The following is an 11,197-nucleotide window of genomic DNA, read 5'->3' as shown; positions in this document are numbered from 1 at the left end:
CGGAGAAGCCAAACAAAGAGAAGAAATCAAGAATTTGAGGAGCTGAACAGAAGATTTCAAAGGGCAGCACAGGAAGACAAAGTATCATGGAATGTGCAAAGAGTTGGAGTCAGAAAATTAAAGGGGCTGAACTTGCTCAGCATTGGTTAAGCTGAAGGAATTGAAGAAGACATTCAAGCCTCGAGTTGCAATACTCACGGATGCCTTCAGCAGAGAATTAAATGTTCAGGAAGCAGTAAAAGGAAGAAGTATACAAAAGGATTTGGCTGTCGTGGAAGAATTTCCTGAAACAAGGTATGTCCAAGAGCCTGTGGTGATGAAGGAAGAAGTTCAAGGTGCTCTGAAAGAATTGGCAAAAGAAAACCGAAGACCCCAGCAACTGTCGGCATACCCAATGACATATTTCTACTTAGAGACCCTACCCTGGATGTGCTCACCAGGTTGTGCCAAGAAACCTGGAGGTCAACCCCCTAGCCCACTGACTGGAAGAGATCTCTATACCCTGGACTGCCAGGAGAACAAACATGATTTTCATGGTGAGGGTGAAACCAGATTGATCTTTGGACACACACTTTCTGAGGTCTCATCTTCCCTATTTTGACCATGTAGCAAGTACGAACCACTCCTGGGAGAGGTACATAATCCTTCCAATTTTAGTGTATATGCTGCTGAAGTAAGCACCACATTTCCATTATGTTTTTTTAGTTAGTGCCAATTTTCAACTCAACCCATGGGCACTCAATGAAAATAATTCATGTCTACGACAAATATTTCTAAAATGTGTCCATTACTGGGATGGCTTGTGAAGAGGGGAAGGGAAGAAAACAGACCACAATGAAATAAAAACTAAAAGGAACTTTTGGGACATTAAGAAGATTACTCTACCAAAAGGATTTGGCTGACATGGAAGAATTTTATGAAACAAGTTATGTGTAAGAACGTGTGGTGATGAAGGAAGAGTTTCAAGATGCTCTGAAAGAATTGGAAAAAAACCAAGACCTCTGCCACTAATGGCATACAACATATATCTACAAACAGACCGTACACTGGATGTGCACACCAAGTTGTGCCAAGAAACCTGGAGGTCACCCACCTGGCCAACTGACTGGAAGAGATATGTATTTCTTCCCATTCCAAAGAAAGGTAACCCAACAGAGTTTGGAAATTATTGCACAATATCAGTAATATCACATGTAAGCAAGATTCTGCTGAAAGTGGTCCCTAAATGACTGGAACGGTACCTTTCCAGAGAACTGCCAGATGTGCAGGCTGAGTTGCAAAAAGGGTGTGATACTAGAGATATTACAGCTAATGTTAGATGGCTCTTGGCTGAGAACAGAGAGTACCAGGGGAATGTTTACCTGTGTTGTATTGACTATGCAAAGGTGTTTGACTGTGTGGGTTCCAATACACTGTGACTCACTCTGAGAAGAATGGGAATCCCAGAGTATTTGATTGTGCTTGTGTAAAACCTGTACTGGGACCAGGAGGGAGTGCATGGTTCAAAACTGGGAAGAGAGGGTATACCAGCAATGTATTCTGTCTCCATACCTTTCAATCTATATGCAGAACAGGTCATCCGGGAGGCTGGGCTTAGTGAGGTGGAATGTGGCATCAGAATTGGAGAAAGAGTCATCAAAAGCTTATATTATACAGATGACACACACCTGCTTGCTAAAATTGAGGCGGACCTGAAGCAGTTGCTACAGAAGGTCTGGGACTGCAGCCTTCAATATGGATTGATGCTCAACATCAAGAAAACAAATATTCTCACCACTGGGTCAGCTGGCAGCGTTAAGATAGATGGTGAAGAGATTGTTAACAGCTTTGGTTTGCTTGGCTCCACAATCAACAATCTTGGTTCTGTAACGGAGCGAGTCCCTGAAGAAGATCACCGAGCCAAGAAGCCGAATTAACAAAGTTTATGTTGAGTTCGAACCCGGGCTCCTGCGTGCTGACACAGCAGCATCCAGCTGAGAGCACCGAATTGATGACTGCCCCTCCTTTTATACCTCTGCTACTCCCCTCCCTAAACATACACGCCATGATTGGCCATCCACAGTAGTTTGGGTATTTGTCCACCTTCAATTGGCTAGCCATAGGTCAGGGAAACAGTTTGGAGACCTATTTGAATCTTACTTCAGATACAGGAATGAGGAAAAATTCCTTGTACTCTTACAAAGAAGAATTATTCCACATGTTTGATCCATTTCTGACTGCAAAGTTGGTAGAAATCTCCTATTTCTTCCTCTATGACTCCTCTTCATGGTGCATATTTGAATGATAGTGGTTTTCACTGCATTTCCTTGTATGTGTATGGATATTATCCTGTGACTTATCCCACTGTATTTCAAGATGAATCTAGCAATGATTTTTTTTAATTATATAAGCAACCTCATTTCCCCTCACCTTTTCGTCTCTGGCATAGTAGGTTATATGATCATCTGATTCACAATGTCCCTTGCCAAGCCATCTCATTTTGTTGATACTTACTGTGTAGATTTTTGCTTTCCATTTTGTTCTTACCAGTACCCAATTTTCCTACATTCATGCCACTCAGCTTGCACGTTCTTACATATAGGCTTAACCCTAAGTATAGGCTTAGACTTAGGCTTAACCCTAGTCTTAGATTTAGGCTTAGGCTTAGACTTAGGTTTAGGCTTAATCCTATATCGGGGTCCAGCCCTGATATATCAAAACAGTTCCGCTGAGTGAAGGAACTAGGATTAAATGAAGATGCAGAGAGGCTAAACGCTGGTGATGAATAGCAAACTTTAATATTTTGGAAAAGGTTTATATAGGTCTTAGAAACATGCTTGCAGGGGTAATCACATTATCTCTTATCTGCCCGAGTTGTTAAGTATCAAGTTTCACATTAACACTCACAGACCTAAACACAATACAAAGATCTCTTTGGAATGCCTGATTGTGTGCTTTGAGGAACAAAAAGTCTCTGAGGATAAAGAGCATCACATTCCTGCTATGGTCACTCCAAATTCATTAGCATTGTGCTTCCTAGAGTTTTTTACTGCCAAACAGATTCTTTAGCCAAGGTGAAACCAGTTCTTCTGGTTTTACAATGTAGCATTGATCTTGCCTTGCAAGTTAGCCAGGCACCTGACAATCCTAGGCTGAGACTTTGACTTAACTCTAGTCTTAGACTTAGGCTTTAGCCGTAGGCTTAAGGTTAAATCTAGGCTTAGGCTTAGGTAGGTTTGGCTTAGGCTTGGGTTTAAAATTAACCATAGGCTTGGGTTTAGGTCCAACCCTAGGTATAGCCTTAGGCTTAACTCTTTGCTTAACTTTGGCTTAGGCTGAACTCTAGTCTTAGACTTAGGCTTAGGCTTTAACTATAGGTTTAGGCTTAATCCTAGATTTAGGGTTAGGCTTAGGCTTAGCCCTAGGCTTTGGCTGAGACCTACACTTTGGTTTAGGCTTGGGTTCAGGCTTAACCGTATGCGTACGTCTAGGCTTAACCCTAGGTATAGGCTAGGGTTTAGGTTTAAGCTTAGGCATAGGGTTTCAGCTCAAGCCTAGGCTTAATCTTAGGCTTTGGCCTAGGGTGTACTTTACACTTGGGCTTAGGTTTTGGCTTGGCCTTAACCTTAGGTTTAGACTTAGATGTCGGCTTAGGCTTCATGCTAGGCTTAGGCTTAGGCATAGTTTTAGGCTTATGCATAACTCTAGGTTAGGTTTAAGCTTAATCCCAGGCTTAGTCTTGTGGTTACTTTTACGTTTAGTCTTTGGCTTAACCCTAGGCTTAGGTTTAGACTTAGTTTGGCTTAGGTTTAGGCTTAACCCTAGATATAGGCTTAGGTCTGGGAGTAACCCTAGGTTTAGGCTTAGGCTTCAGCTTAGGTTTACGCTTAAGCTTAGGCTTAAGATTTAGAAATAACCCCCCCCCTTTTTTTTTACTTAGTGCCAATTATCCACTCAACTCATGGGCACTCAATGAAAATAATTTCTGTGTATATATGAAAACTATCTGTACAGTGCATGCATTGTTGGGATGGCTGGTGAATAGTGGAAGAGAAGAAAATAGACAATGATGAAATAAAAATGAAAATGTTTTGCTTTTCAAGGAGAGGAGCAAATGGGGGGGAGGGGGGAGGGGTTTGTGCGGGGAGAAGGGTGCAACAATGAATGAATGGAATCCCAAAATCTCTGTAGATGTTCATTGAAATGAAAAATAAACAACCTAAATTTTTTAAAAAAACAACTAAGATGAACATTTTGGACATTCAAAAAAAAGAGTAAGGTGTTTCAAAAAATGTAACAAAATTAAGTGGGGAAAAAATTTTTTTCACTGTTGTGTTTATCAGGTACTTTTGCATAGATTGACTACCTCCTTGTAGTAAAAGCATCAGACTTGCTGCGTAATCAAGGCTTCTTCTGTGAACAAACACTGATGTTGGCCCAATTTCCAGATTCAGTACATTAACAATTGATAATCAACTATTCACTAGCAAACCATTCAGGAACAAAAGAGCGGAATCAGGACATAATTTGGATTCCTCGAGGGTGGGGGAATAGAAAGTTTAGCACACAGAATGCATATTACAAAGCAAAGTACACACAGACTATCACACAGTACACACACAGCATCACACAGGACACATACAACATCAGAGCACACAGACTATGTCACACAGTTCACGTATACCATTACACAGGACACACACAACATCACACAAGACACACATACCATAACAACACATATAACATCACTCAACCTCCATGACAGGACTGCTGACCCTGAAACAACCTGACCTGATTGGTTGTCTTCTTAAGGGAAAAAAAACCCCTTTTCCTACTTTGTGCGTGTAAATGCAAGTATCTTAATATGGAATACATCATCAGAAAATTAATGATTTCTCAACAAAGTGGACCTACATGAGTGTAAATCCCAGGGCCCCACAGACATTTCCCTAGTTTATGACCTCAGAAGCTGATGAATACACTTACAAAAGTAACTGAACAGAATCCATTTGCTGTTACAAAATCAAACAGTACTAGTACACACAGAATCTTACATACATATTTTTCTACACCTTATAGTCTCTGTCATATCACTCTACAAGAATAAGATGCAAAATTGTGGTGGTGTTGTTACTATGTGCCATCACGTCTCTCATGACTCATAGTGACCCTATGTACAAGAGCTCGATACACTCTTCTATCCTGTGCCAACCTAGCCATCTCAAATGCACTTATTCCCACCTCTCTAGTCACAGAATCGATCCATCTCATCAAAGGTCTTCCTCTACTTCGCCACCCCTCCACTCTGCCAAACATGATGCCCCTCTCTAAGGACCAATCCCTCCTTGCAACATGCCCAAAATATGTCAGACGAAGCTTCAGAATCCTTGACTACAGGGAACATCCTGGCTTCCCCCTCTCCAGGATGAAGCTGTTTGTTCTCCTAGCAGTCCATGGTATATTCAACACTCTTCTCCAACACCACATCTCAAAGGCATCTGTTTTCTTTCTATCAATCCTAGCCACTGTCCAACTCTCTGATGCATAGCACGTAATTGCAAAGACTATAGCGTGGATCAGGTGCACCTTAGTCTCCAGTCTGACATCGTTGCTCTTCAGTACTCTTGAGAGGTCCCTCATAGCCGACTTTTCCAATGCAATTTTTCTCTTGATTTCCTAGCTACTGTTACCAAGAGTGTTGACTGTGGAACCAAGTAAATTAATTGTGTATCATTTCATATAATTTTGTACATAGTTTGTAGAATAGTACAATGGTGCAACCACACAGTCTTAAAGGCAGTTGCCATTTCCTCAAAACCTTAACGTAGAAATTCCATATGAACCACCTATCCCATTGTTTGGAATATATCCCAAGAAAATGGGAACTGAATCACTCTCCACAAGGCTCAGGGCTTTTCAACATCAGAGCTTATCGGTTCTCTTTCTGCAACCCTAAATTGACATGAGTGGAGTCAGGCAATACTTTTACTGCAGCAATCTGAGCATGGCTGAAGTATTAAAATTATAATGTGTAGTATTTTATAGAGCAAAAGTGACAGGAAACCTTTGGCTGAATCAGAAGACCTTGAGTCAAAGTCTTGAATGTGGTTTTTCCCAACTGGTGTAGTTGTATACGCCTCACATCATAAAGCTATTAAATAATTTCCTAAAAGAAAAAAAAAGAACTGAAGGTCAAGTGGAGACTTTGTATCCCAATGTTCATAGCAGCCTTATTCACTATTGCAAGAAGATGGAAAAAAGGCCAGATGACCAAATGCATTCGAATGGGTTGAGAAATGATGTTCAATTCACACAATGCAATACTATGCAGTACGCAGAAGGTTTAGTTTTGTAATTTATTATCTAATTTGGTAGGGATTAGAGAGTATTATGGTGCATGAACTCAGTCCACGAAAAAAGGAAAATACTGTATAAAACTGTTCCTATAGAATGAGCTTGAGGATCCGAAGGCGGGAGGATGGAAGTAGAGGGGTGAGGATGTACCTTGGGTGGGGGGTTAATTGAAATGGGAAACAACTTGTGAAAAACCATATATTTGAATTTTGTAATTAGACTAGTATAGTAAAAACATGAAATACATTTAAGATGTTATATATAAAGTATTAGTAAATGGCCATCCCAAAAAGAAAAAAGAAAACGGGACAAAAAAAACCCCCCACCCTACTGGAGGGTCATTTATGGCTTAGTTCACCGGCAAGGGGAGAAATCTTGAGGGTAAATAAACCATACAATATTCAAAATTTAAGGGTTGAGTGCAGGAACCAAAAGTCCGGGCAATCGCTTTTGCAGGTAATGTTTCCCTACGGACACTTTCTTGTGAAGGACCGAAAAACCGGAAGTAGGCTTACATCACCACGTGGATCTGAGTAGAGGAGGAAGAATTCTCCTTTCTCACTTCCATTTGGCGTGACCATCTCGGAGGCGATCACACCTCCTTTCCCGAGTCACGAGACGCCGCTTCTCCTTGTCTGTTCGCTCCCCGTGTCTCTCGGACACTCGGACTTCCGGTGGCGCTCACACATCTCCTTCCCCGAGGAGCTGCAGCCGCGGACCTGCGCGTGTCTGGGTGCGTTCTCAGGGAAGAGGCCGCGTCTTCTCGGAGCAAATGTGCGGCTCGCAGGTCAGTGTGTCCCCCGCCCCTGAGTTTCAAGATCTGCTCCCCTCTCGCTCTGTCTGTCCTTCTGTCCGTCTGCAGTCAGTTTCCAGCTCTGGATCCTTTTCTGCTTTGACAAAAGGACAAAGTGCCAGCTCATCCCCCTCCCTGCACCGCCAGTGTCTGCTCGGCGGGGATTTGTGGCCGTCCGCGGGCAGCATTCATGGTCATCCTCGCAAAGACCACGGGGAGGGAGCCAGCTGGACTTAGTGCTGAGACAGACAGATGGGCATGCATGTGTTTTAATCAACGAATCATCCCTTGCCTGTGTGTCTGTGTTCATGCGGATCCCACTCTCACATCTTGCAGTTTATAATTGATTAATGTGCATATCTGCGCTTTATTGCTTCTAAATGTAGATTTTTTTATTAATGCACTTTTTAAAAATTGTATATCAATTTACTTACCAAGTTCGTAAACATGGTTTTCTGAGGACGTGGCCATCCTCTTCAGCCAGGAAGAGTGGGATTTGCTCAGTGTTGCTCAGAAGAATCTCTACATGGATGTGATGATGGAAACACTGAAAAGTCTGAACTTCATAGGTAAAAGTATCATTTTATACATTTTATAGTCCTCTTAACACACATAAAGTTTTCCTAGTATTTAAGCAGTCCTTTTTAATTTGCACCAAAAAATTGAAATTCTCTGTTCAATAGCACATGCATGGGCACTTGTCTTTTAGCAATTACATATGCATTGTTTCTTATTTATGCAACATCTCATGATTCTACTTTTGTTTTTGTGACATTAAATGGATTCTTTTCTGTAACTCTTGTAAGTGTATACCTCACCTTCTTAAGTCAGAAGTTGACGGGGGAAAAGTCTTTGGGTAGTGGGATTGACATTCAGATCTGGCCAATTCATTGGTTAACTGTTCATTTGCTTAAGATCTTTCTCATTGCTTGCATTCCCGTGAAGAAGTAGAAAAAGGCTTGTTTGTTTGTTTGTTTGAAGAGACAGCTGTCCCGTGCAGGGTTTTTTCTGTGTCCACAGTCCTGTCATTGAGGCAGTGTGATGCGGTGTGTGTACTGTGTCATGTTGTCTTTCTCCTGGGTGATGAGTCTGTATTTTGTGATATCTGTGTATTCTGTGTGATTTGTGGGAGCGTACTGGGTTGTCGGCCAAAGGAAAAGACCGAAACGGTGGGACACAGGAATGATGAGTAAGGCTTTAGAAAGCCTGAAGACAAGGAGCTGTTAGCTGGGAGAATTGGCAGCCCTTCTGCTACACCTCTCTGTGGTTTTATAAAGAATCAACAGGAAGTAAACAGTAAGGAAGCATCATCGGGAAATATATCACAAAGAGAAATATATCACAATTGAGGTAGAATTCTTCTCTATTTGCCTTATGCTTAACTCAGGAGGGAGAGATTCAGTAAATACAAACTAAGAACTCTGTAGACTCTTAAGAATTGCCTGAATGCCTCCCTTTGTAAACATTTAATGATTGTCTTACTGCTACAGCGTGAATTCCAGCTTGTGTTAAACTCCCTCTTATCTAGCCATAACATCTGGTTTATTATTACTATTAAAGTTGATAATCGGCTCCCCACAGTTCCCCTTTTTTGTATAAATCATAATTTTGTGGTCATCAAGACAAGCATGATTTCTTTAAGATGCATTCTTGCTTGTTTTCTGTTCTCTTCATCCTTTATGTACAATCCAATAAATACAACCAATTAAGCAAAATAAGTTCACAACATACTTCCAAAATTCTCTGTGTGGTCAGAAGAATTCCTGCTGGGTATTCCTTGAGTCTGTTTTTATGGTCATATAGCTTGCATTGCATTCCTTAAGGGTCAGTTTCTTTTGATATATCACCACAGTCCTTGTCAAACCTAGCTTTGATTGATCTCTGGCTTCCCACAGTACTATGTGATGTTTTGTGGGTACTTTCTCTTCTTGTGAGTATTGTGTGATGTGTGTGTACTGTTGTGTACTCTGTCCTATTGTGTGTGTTTTGTGTGATAGGTGAGTACTCTGGGACATTGTGCGAGTACTCTGAGATATTGTGTGTCTGCTCTGTGATGTTGTGTGAGTACTCTGTGATGTTGTGTGTTCTGCTCTGTGATGTTGTGTGTGTTCTCTGTGCTTTCTGTGTACTGGGTGATGTGTGTGTGTACTCTATGATGTTATATGTATACTGTTTGAGTCATTTTTTTATTTACCGACCTCGAGGAAAGCAAATTATATCATTATTTCTTCATTTTTCTATTAACTGCTTCTAGTGAATAGGTTTTTTTTATCCATTGTTAATGTACTGAATCTGCAAAATAGATTTTCATTACTGTTTGTTCACAGAAGTCTGTCCTCTATGACTTGTTTGTTATGGGTTTTATATTGTCATCCTTGGATTTTGGCAGGTATTCAAAACTTTAGTGATAGAGAGGCTTTATTCCGTGAATATACACAGATGAAATTCTTAAGGACTAGCCCACTTTGGCCTGCCATGTTACAACAGATGTCAACATTGCGTGGCAAAGAAGCTTTAGAACAAAATCAAGACAATCACTTTAGGTGAGTTTCAACTAAATGAAAGAACAACAACAACAGAAATCTTCCAACACCTTGTAGGAAACAGTGACTTTAGAGACAGCCATCAAAACGTTTTAAGATTTGTAAAAGTAAATATAGGAGCAGTAGTTTTGGTAGATTTTTTACTTTTGAGTGTCCTAAGGGAAAACCCATATGCCTTCATTTTATTTACAGCTTAGTGCTGTGTGTTTTTTACCAGACATCAAAGTACAGCACGTATATGAAGGGGTTGTGCAGAATCACCCATGAAAGCTGCATCAGAATTTACAATCTTCCCTATTTGGAACAGAATTATCTAGATATAAACCTGTTGCGGACTTACCTTGCTGAGACCACGCATGGTATGCGACAAACGTAACAAAGATTTCTGTGCCTTCTTATCATTATGGATGCAGATAGTAGACTATTGGGAATGTACAGAAAGATGAGAAACTTATGTAAATCCATTTCCTTTAGTTTTTCAACAAATATAATTTTATATCAGCTTTATAAATGTATGGAAAATGGAAAACTTAGTACTTCTTTCCACCTGTGCTACGACATTGAGAGATCAGAGCAGATGGAAAAAAATCAGAGTGTAGATAGGCTTTATCAATGTCACAAATGTGGTAAATCTATTTTTTCTTTTTTTACATCTAAGGAGACATCCAACCACATGTATCACTGAGAAACCCAATGAAAGTAAAGAGTGTGTGAAAGCATTTTTACAATCACGTCAGATCACGGCACAGGGAAGAAATCACACGGGAGAGATACATTTTGAACATAACAAGTGTGGGGAAATCTTCCCTCGATCACATGACCTCTCTGAACATAAGAAAACTTACACAAGAGAGAAACCTAGTCAGTGTAAGGAATGTGAAAAGACATATTCCAAATCAAGTCACCTGACTTTTCATATAAAAATTCACAGAGGAAAGAGAACGTACGTGTGTAAGAAATGTGGGAAGACTTTTGCCCGATCTCCAGATCCTAGAATTCACAGAGGAGAGAGACCTCATGAATGTAAGGAATGTGGGAAAACATTTTCTCGGTTAAGTCATCTCACTTCCCATAAAATAATTCATACAGGGGGAAACCTTATAAATGTAAGGAATGTGGCAAAACTTTTGCCTGATCAAGTGACCTCACTCCACATCTGAGAATTCATACAGGAGAGAGACCTTATAAATGTAAGGAATGTGGGAAAACATTTTTGCGATTAAGTCATCTCACTTTCCATAAAAGAATTCATACAGGAGAGCAACCTTCTAAATGTAAGGAATGTGGGGAAACTTTCAGCATCTCTCACTCAACATCTTAGAATTCATACAGGAGAGAGACCTTATGAATGTACAGAATGTGGAAGAACGTTTCACAGTTCAACATCCCTCAGTCAACATAAAAAAATTCACACAGGAAAGAGACCTCATGAATGTAAGGAATGTGGGAAAACCTTTTCACGATCCACTTCCCTCACGGAACATGTTAGAATTCACACAGGAGAGAGACCTTTTGAATGTAAGGAATG

At 40.5% G+C, this 11,197-nt stretch overlaps 1 pseudogene; it reads left to right on the top strand.

The window, feature by feature from the left end:
* The first annotated feature begins 6,792 nt into the window (after positions 1-6,792).
* Positions 6,793-11,197, top strand: part of LOC102843137 — a 25,807-nt pseudogene continuing 21,402 nt past the window's right edge.

This window comes from Elephantulus edwardii, unplaced genomic scaffold, assembly GCF_000299155.1.
Source record: "Elephantulus edwardii isolate Elephantulus edwardi_28Jun2011 unplaced genomic scaffold, EleEdw1.0 scaffold00573, whole genome shotgun sequence".
In the NCBI taxonomy this organism is placed as follows: domain Eukaryota; kingdom Metazoa; phylum Chordata; class Mammalia; order Macroscelidea; family Macroscelididae; genus Elephantulus; species Elephantulus edwardii.
This window is presented reverse-complemented; position numbering and strand designations above follow the sequence as displayed.